At 37.9% G+C, this 12283-nt stretch overlaps 1 long non-coding RNA gene across 1 annotated transcript in view; it reads right to left on the bottom strand.

Moving 5' to 3' along the window:
• LOC131834810 (uncharacterized) overlaps positions 1–12283 on the bottom strand; it is a 231162-nt gene that overhangs the window by 121109 nt on the left and 97770 nt on the right. The window contains exon 3 of the long non-coding RNA XR_009354958.1: positions 8864–9007. This is a non-coding gene — a long non-coding RNA (uncharacterized LOC131834810). The remainder of the gene's footprint in view (positions 1–8863; positions 9008–12283) is intronic.

Here is a 12283-nt window from a genome sequence, read left to right as displayed (position 1 = left end):
TTATATAAAGTTTTTCTGTCTTTAAATCAGGCTAAGTGATATCAGAGTATGTTTTAAGGCTGATGGGAGGATTTAGTAAAGAAGGGGAAATTTATAAAACAGGAAAAAAAGAAAGAGAATTGCAGATGAATAACTCTGACTAAGCATAAAGAAAGGGATCCAGTGCACAATGAATGGGAATATCCTTCGGAGCAAAGACAGTTCTTCTGAAGTAGCAGGTAGAAGAGCAGAATAGAAGGACAGAGCAGGTAGATTGGTACCACTCTTCTCAAACCATTCAAAAAAATAAAAGAGAAAGGATAGCTTCCAAATTCATTCTAAGAAGCCAGGAGTATCCTGATACTAAAACCAGATAAAGACACTACAAAAAAAAAAAAAAAAAAAAAAAGTGAACTACAGGCCAATATCTCTGATGAACACAGATGCAAAACTTGAACAAAATATTAACAAACTGAATCCAACAATGCATTAAAAAAATATTCACCACAATCAAATGGGATTTATTCCTGAGATGCAGGAGTGGTTCAATATTGGCAAACTAATCAATGTGATATATCACATCAACAAGAGAAAGGATAAAAACCATATGATCATATCAATAGATGCCCAAAAAAGCATCAGACAAAGCATAACATCCATTCATGATAAAAACATTCAACAAGGTAAGTTTAGTTCCGAGAACATTGACATAATAAAGGTCTTCTATGAAAAAGCCGCAGATAACATCATCCTCAATGGAAAAACAAGAGTTTTTCCTCTAAGATCAGGAGTAAGATAAGGATGCCTACTCTTCCCACTTCTATTTAATATAGTCCTACCCATAATAGTCAGACAAGAAAAAGAAATAAAAGGTATCCAGATTGCTAAGGAAGTGGTAAAACTTTCACTATTTGCAGTTGACAAGATACTATAGATAGAAAACTTGAAGGCCCCAACAAGAAACTACTAATATTGATAATTCAGGAAGTTTGCAGAATACAAAATAAATATACAGAAATCCAATGCATTTCTATACACTAATAATGAGGTAGCAGAAAGAGAAATTAAGAAAACAATCCCAATTACAATTACACCAAAAGGAATAAAATACGTAGGAAGAAACATAACCAAAGAGGTGAGAGACCTGTCCTCTGAAAAATAAAAAACACTGATGAAAGAGATTGAAGACAACATAAACAAAATGGAAATAAATTCCATGCTCATAAGTTGGAAGAACATTTTTGAAACCCAAAGGAATTTGGGAATAAAAGAATAAACACCCAAAGGAATCTACAGACTTAATACAATCCCTATCAAAATGCCAACACCATTTTTCATAGAGCTAAAATAAATCATCTTAAAATCTGTATGAAAACGCAAATGACCAGAAAGAGCAAAAGCAATTTAGAAAAAGAAGAACAAAGCTAGAGGTGTCACAATCTCAGATTTCAAGATATACTACAAAGATGAAATAATGAAAACAGTATGGTACTGGCTCAAAAATAGACATAGATCAATGGAACAGAAGAGAGAGGCCAGAAGTGAACACAGAATGATTGGGTCAATTGATCTTAAAGCAGGAAAGAATATGCAATGGAAAAATGTCTTTTCAACAAATACTGCTGGGAAAACTGGACAGCTGCATGTAAAATACGAAACTGGACCACTACCTTAGAGTTCAGTTACCATGTAGTAAATGTGAGACTTGAAACTATAAAAGTCTTAGAGAGAACATAGGCAGTAACCTCTTTGACATTGGCCACAGAAACTTCTTTCTAGATATGTCCCCTGAGGCAAGGGAATAAAAGCAAAAATAAACAACTGAAACTATATCAAAACAAAATGCTTGTGTACAGCAAAGAAAGCAATCAACAAAACCGAAAGGCAGCCTACGGAATGGGAGAAGATATTTGCAAATGGCGTATCTGCTAAAGGGTTAGTATCCAGAATATATAAAGAAATTATATAAATCGCCACCCAAAAAACAAATAATCCAATTTAAAAAGGAGTGAAGACATGAATAATTATTTCTCCAATGACAATTTCCAGATGGGCTAAAGACACATGAAAAGTTGCTCAATATTACTCATCATTACTCCTCACCAGGGCAATACAAATGGAAACTACAATGAGACCTTTCCTCACATCTGTCAGAATGGCTGAAACCACAAACATAGGAAACAACAGTTGGTGAGGATGTGGAGAAAAAGGTAGCCTCCTGCATTATCGGTGGGAATTCAAGAGTGGTGCAACCACTCTGAAAAACAGTATGGAGGTTCCTCAAAAGGTAAAAATAGAAATACCCTATGATATAGTAATCACATGACTAGGTATTTTCCCCAAAAAATATGAAACATTAACTCGAAGGAATATGTGTAGCCCTATGTTTTATTGCAGCATTATTTACGATAGTCAAACTATGGAAGCAGCCCAAGTTTCCACTGATAGATGAATGGATAAAGAAGAATTGATAAAAATACACAATGGACTTTTACTCAGCCAAAAAAAAAATGTAATCTTGCCATTTGCAACAACATGGATAGATCTAGAGAGTATAATATTGAGTTAGATAAGTCAGAGAAAGAGAAATACCATATGATTTCACCTGTATGTGGAATTTAAAAAGAAAAGAGAGACCAAAAAAACTAGACTCTTAACTATAGAGAATAAACTGATGGTATGGGTGAACTAGATGAAGGGGATTAGGAGTGTACCTATAATGATGAGCACAGAGTAATGTGTAGAATTACTGAATCATTAGAGTGCACACCTGAACTTAACATAAAACTGAAATTAATTTTTTTAAAGTCATTTAACCTAGGTTGAGGTTATGCCATGAAAGGAGAGAGGGCAAAGTAGATATAGTTATGTGCACAGGAATGGTCAAATTGGTGGATTAAGCAATGTAAACTGGGTAAAGAAGAAAAGAATATAAGGCGGATTAGGGAGTAACAAATACTAAGGTTGGGAAGAATTCGTGGAGTTGGGACATCAGCAAAAGCAGGCTGGAAACACAGGTGATCATATTTGAAGATCAGGATACTCAAAATTTAATCTATGCAAAACGTTCGGTTATTGGCGGTAAGCACCATGTAGGCCAGGATATACGTGGCTGAGGTAAGATGAATGTGAAGACTGTAGGATGAAAAAAGGTCAAAGACTTGAGTTTGGGGTATTGAAAGGATTACCTACCTGGACAGGGAATGCTACACTACAGTCACAAATAATCCCCATGTTTCAGGGGTAGCAAACATACTCCCAAATTTCTTTCTTTCTTTCTTTCTTTTTTTTAAGATTTTATTTACTTACTTGGCAGAGAGAGATCACAAGTAGGCAGAGAGGCAGGCAGAGAGAGAGAAAGAGAGAGAGAGAGAGAGAGGAGGAAGCAGGCTCCCTGCCGAGCAGAGAGCCCGATGCGGAACTCAATCCCAGGACCCTGAGATCATGACCTGAGCCGAAGGCAGAGGCTTAACCCACTGAGCCACCCAGGCGCCCCATACTCCCAAATTTCTAATCACACAACATGGGACTCAAGACTCTCTACCTCTGCTATCTCCATTGAGGGACATAGAGCAGACAACGTTCCATTTTTGGCTCTGCATCTCAACATGTGGTATCTTTAGTTACTGAAAGGATCTTCGCTTTCCTACCAAAGGCGAATCAATAAAATGGGGATGGCTCATGGGCTCTTCAGGGCACCAGTTCAGCAATGACTCTCCTCTCGCCAGCTCCACAGCTCCACTTACCTGCACCAAGTGCATGGTAAAAGGTGGGCTACTGACAGAGAACTTCTGGATGCCAAAATGTGGATGTGTCATTATTAAGAATTATCAAGGAAGCAATGTTTGAGAGAGAGGTGGTGAACCAGGGACCCAACTCTTCAAAGAATAAAAGGAATTATTGACCCAGAAGGTATGGCTGCCAGAACCAGCAGGGAGACAAGCCTGTTGGCATGAATAGCCAAGCTACTGAGGGTTCATGTGCTAGAAATGATCTCCCTGTTACACCAACCACTGTCTGAAATCTGTGCACATGACGTCAAATATCCAGATATGGAATGAGATTCAATCAGCTAGATCTTTCCTAAGGCAGTAAATTTGAAGCTATTCAAAAGTGGACAGTTGATGAAGCTGATTAATATAGAGCTAACCATATTTCCTATGTGGATTGCTAGATTTCAACGACTAAATTATGGGAACAATAAAATTTTACTGAACATAATTTATTCTTTCCTTGATGATTTAGAAGGCACCTTTAGCTCCTATAATGACTTAGGGACAGGCCTATGAACATCAATTACAATTCAACTGCGGATGTGCAAGGCCATAACTCACGTGGGCTCTGTGCACAATGGGAGCACAAGCAGGGCAGCCAGAAAGAGTAATGACCTTAGGGAAAGGAAGGGTCTACAGATGAGGGAAAATAACCAGGTGACATGACGTGTCAGGAATTAAATCATAAAGTTCAAGGAGATAAGATATCCTGGGTTTCAGTCAGGGCTGATACTTACATCCAGGAGGTACTGTCCAGGTGGTGGGATAAGACCAGAAATCTATGTCCTACCCATACAGGCAGATAATGTATTTTCAGTCCTAGTAGGTTAATTTATTAGAGGCAGATGTGGAGTATATAGTTATTGGGTTTTCCAATACATGGTCCATCAACTCAAGAGGTAGCTTTCCAAAATAAGCTGCTACTTATTTCAAGGTCCAAGACAGGACTCCAGATCCAGGAAGAAATTGAAAGGCAAACCAGGAAACTAAAAAGTTAAGTGGAGCCTAAAGCATTTAGGCATAGGGCCATATCGGGTACAAGAGGGCATGCTGGTTTCAGAACTCAATCACCTGGTAAGAAGAGAATCCTATTAAGCTTTAAAAAAACATAAAAAGACATGGAGGGAACTTTAATGTATAATAGTAAGTGAAAAGAAGCCAATTGGAAAAAGAAACATACATATTATATGGTTCCAATAATGGGATATTTTGGAAAAAGCAATAAATGTATGGAGACACTAAAAATATCAGTGATCGGCAGGGACTGGATGAGGGAGGGATGACTAGGTAAGTACTGGGGAGTTTTTAGATCGGTGAAATTACTCCATATACTATAGAGGTAGATACAGGTCATTATACGTGTATCCAAACCCACAGAGCATACACTACCACCAATGAACAATAATGAAAACTATGGGTTTTGGATGATTATGCTACATCAGAATAGGTTCACCAATTGTAACAAGTCAACAACTGTGGGATATAAGGAAATACTCTAAGTTTTTTGTTTGTTTGTTTGTTTGTTTGTTTTTAAGGCAAGGAGAGCAGGGAGTCTCTCAAGTAGCTTCCATGCCCAGCATGGCACCCAAGGTGGGGCTCAATCTCACAATCCTGAGATCATGACCTGAGCTGAAATAAAGAGTCAGATGGTGAACCATAAGGAAAAATTCTGTACCATCTCCTTAAATTTGCTATGAACCTAAAACTGCTCCAATTTAAAAAAGAAAAAGGCTAGTCTACAGTCAACAGTATATTACACACTTAAAAATCCGTTAAGAGGGTAGATCTCATGTGAAGTGTCTTGCCACAGTAAGATTTAAGCAAACAAACAAAACAAAACAGGCCTAGTCAAGAGACCATCTTGAGAGGGAGGATGGGTTGGACAACAGATGAAATGACACATGAAGTAAAATCTAAAGAAAACTTCATATTTACTCTATTACAACACCAGGCAGGAGTGCTCTATCTAGATGCTCCAGGATGGCATTCCCCACCCCTTTTATTTGGTGGGGTCTGTACTTATGCTCCCTTATTTGTAAGATAGGTCAATATCCAGCTAAGAAGGGAATTATTTGTAATGCAATTCAATTCACAGAAAAGAGTTGAAGAATATTTTTAGCTTAGTAAAGGATTTAAATTCTTCTTGTTCTGTAGTTGTTTTGCTTTCCTTAATCTCATTCTCTACTCCCTGGGGATCTAAATCCCCTGCTATCTCCAAAACAAAAAAACAGATGGAAATGAAATCAGACCAAAGGACAGAAAACTAAAGAAAGTAGGTTGATGCCTGGGGTGTGGTGGGAGTAAGAAGCAAGAGTAGAGTTTCAAAGCCAGAGGGGTCTTTGGAAACTAAGAAGACAGAAGAGGTGGGACAGGGAGGGACTGAAGAGGGACTTAGTTCACCTGGGAAAGCTTCCAGACAGACCAGTAGGGGGCGACTGTGTAAAAAGCCTCAGAAGTCTATTACAAAGGACCACCCAAGCAGGAGAGAGCTGGGTGCCCTAAGTATGGTAGAAAGTACTCTCAAGATGTCCACTGGAGGCAGAACAATGATCCAAAGAGAAGCCTTGGCAATGCAGAAGGAATTAGGCATTTTCAAAGACATATGCCACAGCTGGGAGAATTGCCAGCGGTGTCAAAGTCATTTTACCCAAGGGCGCCTATTTATACAAAAAGCTATTTCGAGTTGTGTTTTAAATTTTATTTTTGTGTATTAAAGTAAAAACAAAAACAAAAACTTGAGACAGACTTTGCTTTAAATTCAATGTGCAAATCCTCTCATCTATTTATAAATATAATAAGTGTTATATAAAATAGACCAACTTTTGGAGGAAACTTTGATTAGCGATTGATATAGTAAAGTTAAATAAACTAAATTCCTCTCAAAATAACCAATCTCGTTTAAAAACGTAATTAAATCCCCTTAAAATTTTTTTAAAGCACTTACAAATCAAAATACCCTACTTCACATGCCTGATTGAGAAAATGTATGATTTTAACATGCAAAAATCTTTCCCAGTTTGGAAAGAAGGACTTGGATATAGGTAAGTCAAACACCTAGAACTAGCAGGTGTCAGTCTACGTTTTGCAACAGTTAGTGCAGTTTAGGACGAGGATTTCAAGGGTAGGATGACAATTCATATTTAGCTCTCTAGAACAGAGTCCAAGAAACTAAATACTGACACACCAAAGCAAACCCAAATTCTGTTGGTTTTCTGTTCTGTTCAAATCTGTGCTCCTGAAAGGCGCGCCACACACAACCATCTTAAGTTTGAGCCCGAAGAGAATTCCTTCCAAATAAAACCCATATTGCCCTGGCATTCTTTAACTCCTGGAGGCAGAACCTTCTGTTCATCCTATAGCACCACTTTGGCTTTGCTATTTTTGTAGAAGACGATGATTCCCACAAGTCTTGTGGCTCAAGTTCTCTGGGAGGTTTTTGTTGTTTGACTGCAAGAGGAATATCGTTTTGTGCAGGACTCGACTCAAAATGAACATTTTCTCTCTCAAGATCCAAAGTGGAATATAGAGTGGGTGTCCCAACAGTGTCCTACAGCCGAGGCATATCTTTCCTGATGTCTGTTTGAAACCAAGGTCATGTCTATGATCAACAGATCTGTTTTAATTTCAATAATTGTAATGCTTTTGAAAATCACTGCAAGGACAAATTAGTAATTTTGAGGATAAAGCAGCAGTTTTGTTTTGTTTTTTTAATCTGACAGAAATCTGGAGTAATAGTGTAGATCTTAGTTACTTAATTTATAATTTTTCTACATAATGCTATATACATGAATAGTTTAAAGCAAACACATAGATTGTCTGGAATTTCTAATATCATTGTTCCTGAATATAAAGTAACTTCCAAGAGCACAAAGGAGGAAACCACTAGCTAAAAAGGGGTAATTTCGAGTGATTTGTACAAATTAGATTATTTTAGAGTTTGTTGCCAATAAAGGTGTCATTATATTTTCTCATGAGGGCTGATTCGTGGTAACCACCAGAGGGTGAGGTTAAGGGAAGGGAGGCGGCAGGTAAGAGAGACAGGAGAAAATCAGTTCTTCCTTGAGCTTGTATTGCTAGAAAAGTTTCATCAATATATTTGCAGACTACAAATTTTTTAAAATAATTAGTTGATCATTAGGATTACACTACAATGGGCTACAACATATATAACAGACTTTTCTCTGACTTAAGCATTTTCAACCCGACAAGGTTGTTTTATTCCCAGGCCAGTTGTGCCCTGCACCAGTGGGCCTCTTACTGAAGCAGATGCACGACTCAGAGAAGAATTATTGCTTCCTTTTAATTTATGGTTTCAAGAATGTTGTGGAGATCAAGCTCAAAAATTAATTTCAGATTGGTCCCAGAGGGATTGCTTTTAATGGTTCTGTTAATTCACTTTGAGAGAAACCCTATTAAAGTTGATGAAAATGGCAAAGACCCACTAGCCCATTTCTAATCTAGAGTTTGTTTGCAACAGACCTCATCCTTCTAATTAGAGTTGTTAGAACACACTTTAATTTTATTAATAATAATTAACGTTTATAATACTTCAGTTTACAAAGCACTTTCTCATTATCAATTACCTTTTTAAAATTATCCCAGTAATCTCTTAAAGTAGCGTATGAGTTTCCTATTGCTGCTGTAACAAATAAATGCAATGGCTTAGAACACAAGTTTATTATACTTATGGAGATCAGTGATACAAAACAGGTCTTACTTGGCTATATTATATGTCAAGGATACTTCAACCGAAAATACATCTAGACACACACAAAAAGTTCTTAGCGGGACTTCATTCCTTGTGGAGGCTTTTAAGGACAATCTATTTCTCTCCTATTTTCCAGGCTTCCGTAGACTACCTGTGTTCCTTGGCTATCTCTTCCATCTACAAATCCAGCAAGCAACATACAGACAAGTCTTTCTCCACTACATAATTCTGAACTACTTCTGTTATCACATCTCCTGACTCCCTCTTGAAGTCATAAAGGTCTTTGTGATTACACTGCCCAGCCCTTAGCTGGATATTCTCCCAAGATACTCTCCCTCCCTTCAAATGCTTAACTTAGTCTCCTCAGCAAAGGCTCTTTCCCCAGGTGATTTCACATACTCACAGGTTCTGGGATTAGGATAAGACACCTTCAGGGGATCACAATTCTGCCTGGCAATGCTTTAAATGTTGAATCAGCAGTGACGGCAAGAAGGAGAAGAAAATCATGTCATGGTGAGGAAAACAAGTCCAAAGGATCCACAGTCACCTAAAAGGAGATAAAACTATATTTTAAAATTGGTATTCAGATGTTGATCTACTGTTTGTTCAACTCCATCATGACATATGAAAGTGCAAAACAAAAGTTCCTATTAGGCATTTCTAATGTACATGGAATGACATGCTCAGCAATTTTTTAAGATCATTTTCCAAAATTTTGCTTCAGGCCTTTCCATAAGTAATATCCACCACACTTTCCACCACTTGATTAATAATAAGGAGGATAAAATCTAATGATGAGAGCTTTGATGAAGTAGATACCCCCAAATTCCCTTAAAATATGAAAAAAAAATACTTTCAGTTCCCTTAACATAATAGCAACTTCTTAAATTTCACTATTCTCACATACTATGAAATAATCACATGGTTCAGTAAGAAGGACAAATAAAACCATCCACAGCCCACACCTAAAACACAGCAAGAGATCCGGGAGTTGTCTCTGTAGGAGAAGAAAGGGAACCATCAGAAAAAATACTGAAGGACTGTGGCTACTATTCTACGGCCATGAGTCATAAAGTTGTGTGTCTTGGACCCAGGAGACACAGGTAAAACCCAAGGTTATTTTGTTAGCTGGTAGGAAGGGCAGAATCTCAGGCCTTGTCAAGGTCTGGCAGTTTAAAGAGTAAAGATAACAGTAAAATCTGGGATAAATCTAAACAAGCGTTTAGTATAAACAAGAGTAATATTACTAGGGTGCCCACTGGCTCAGTTGGTGGAAAACACAACTCTTGATCTCAGGGACATGAGTTCAAGCCCCACAATGGGTGTAGAGATTACTCAAAAAAAAAAAAAAAAAAAAAAAAAATCTTGGGGCACCTGGGTGGCTCAGATGGTTAAGCATCTGCCTTCAGATCAGGTCATGATTCCCAGGTTCTGCGATCGAGCCCCATGTCCAGATCCCAGCTCTGTGGGGAGTCTGCTTCTCCTTCTCCCTCTGCCTCTGTGCCAACTTCTGCTCTCTCTCTCAAATGAATTAAAAAAAAAAAAAATCTTAAAAAAAAGGAAGAATATTACTAATAAGGATCAATTTTTAAGAGGTATTTAAACACAAAGAAGAGTAAAAAGTAGATTGGATTTACCAAAAAAAGAAAGGGGGAGTAATGAGTTAAAGTGCCTTAAGATCACTTAGCGAAAGACAAATACCGTATGATTTCACTCATATGTGGAATTTAAGAAACAAACTGAGGAACATAGGGAAAGGGAAGGAAAAATAAGATTAAAAAGAGAGAGTGAGGCAAACCATAAAAGACTCTTAACTCTAGGGAACAAACTGAGGGTTGCTAGAGGTTAAGTGGACGAGGTGAGCGGGGAAGGGAACACTGGGTGATGGGCACGAAGGAGAGGCATCGGGTGTTACATGTAGGTGATGACTGACGAAATCTACTCCTGAAACCAATATCACACTCTGCATTAACTAGAGTTTAAATAAAAATTTGAAAGAAGATCCTTCTATAGATAAAAATTTATATTAAGTGTATATTTTGTTAGGCATGTACATTTAAGATGCCCACTATAAGAAGTTAAAGAGAATGAAGAACTTCTAAACTGACATAATGGGGGGGGGCAATTTAAAAAAACCTCAATTTTTGAATGATAGGCAAAAATGAATCAGAAAAAAAGCAAAAAAAGAAAAAACCCACAAAATAGGAGGTAAACAGAAAACACAAAATAAGATGGCAGAAGAAAGATCAAATGTAGTAGTACTACCTATAAAGTGTATTTCCTTATTGAAAGAGGGATTTTTCACACCAGATTTTTAAGAACCAATTCCATTTCAAAAGCTACACAATCACACATGCATACATATTAAAAAGAAAAGAACACTAGGAATCCTAACCAAATAAAATTTGAATAATTTAACACCAGACATTTAAAATTTAATAAATATATCAAAAAATATCCAGCATTCAAATGAATGAAGGTTCCCTGAATTAAGGTGTCATAGCACTATGTATTGCCTTAAGATTCTTAATTACCAATACAGGTGTCAAATTATTAATGCCGCTAATGAGGTATTAACCTTAACTCAGGTCCTTGCATCTGTTTCCTGGTTATTAGGAAATGCCATAAAATGCCTCCTTTACTCAGAAAAATAATCACTGTGGGCATTTTCAAAATCTGATTCACTCTTCTGGGAAGATTCTGAATAAATCTGTGCCCAAATGGCACTCTTCCATACATCAAGTAGAAGATGGATACTTAGAGACATTGAAATATCAAAATACATTTTTTTTAAGATTTTATTTATTTATTTATTTTATTTTTTAAATTTTATTTATTTATTTGACAGACAGAGATCACAAGTAGGCAGAGAGGCAGGCAGAGAGAGAGGAAGGGAAGCAGACTCCCTCCTGATCAGAGAGCCAGATGTGGGGCTCGATCCCAGGACTCTGAGATCATGACCTGAGCCGAAGGCAGAGGCTTTAACCCACTGAGCCACCCAGGTGCCCCCAAAATACATTTTTTTAAAAGATTTTATCTATTTAGTTGACAGACAGATCACAAGTAGGCAGAGAGGCAGGCAGAGAGAGGAAGGGAAGCAGGTCCCTGCAGAGCAGAGAGCCCGATGCGGGGCTCAATCCCAGGACCCTGAGATCATGACCTGAGCCAAAGGCAGAGGCTTAACCCACTGAGCCACCCAGATGCCCCCAAAATACATTTTTAAAAGGCTAAATAAAGAATGACTTTATTTACCTAAATAGTCCCTTGTTCGACTTTGCCCCACATATGACCAATTGAATAACTCTCACTCTAGTACCACCCTCACGCTACTAACCTCATTGTTGCTGGGATTTATTATGTTGGTTTTGTACTGAATCAGGGTTCTGGCTTTGAGGGACAACACTCCAAGGAGACCAATAATCAGTAGGTCAGGATTTCCACTGTCAAGTACCTGGAGGAGGACTTAATTTTTAAGGAGACAGATCCATTTAAAATATTCTCAGGGTGCTTGGCTAGCTCAGTCAGTAGAGCATCTGACTCTTGATCTTGGGTTAAGAGTCAGCCCCACGGTGGGAGTAGAGAAAACTTACAAGTAAAATCTTTTAAAAAATAAAATAAAATGTTCTCAGGGCATCTGGGTGGTACAGTTGGTTAAGCGTCTGAAACTTGCATTTAGATAAGGTCATGAACTCAGGGTTATGAGATGAAGTCCCAAATGGGCTCCCCGCTCAACGTGGAGTCCGCTTGAGTTTCTCTCTCCCTCTCCTCCTTCCCTACAACGCACTCTCTCCCCACCAGCTCTAAAAAAAGTTTCCTACACCAG

The sequence above is a fragment of the Mustela lutreola genome, chromosome 6 (assembly GCF_030435805.1).
Source record: "Mustela lutreola isolate mMusLut2 chromosome 6, mMusLut2.pri, whole genome shotgun sequence".
In the NCBI taxonomy this organism is placed as follows: domain Eukaryota; kingdom Metazoa; phylum Chordata; class Mammalia; order Carnivora; family Mustelidae; genus Mustela; species Mustela lutreola.
The sequence above is the reverse complement of the archived record's forward strand: the minus strand, read 5'-3'. Positions and strand labels throughout refer to the sequence as shown.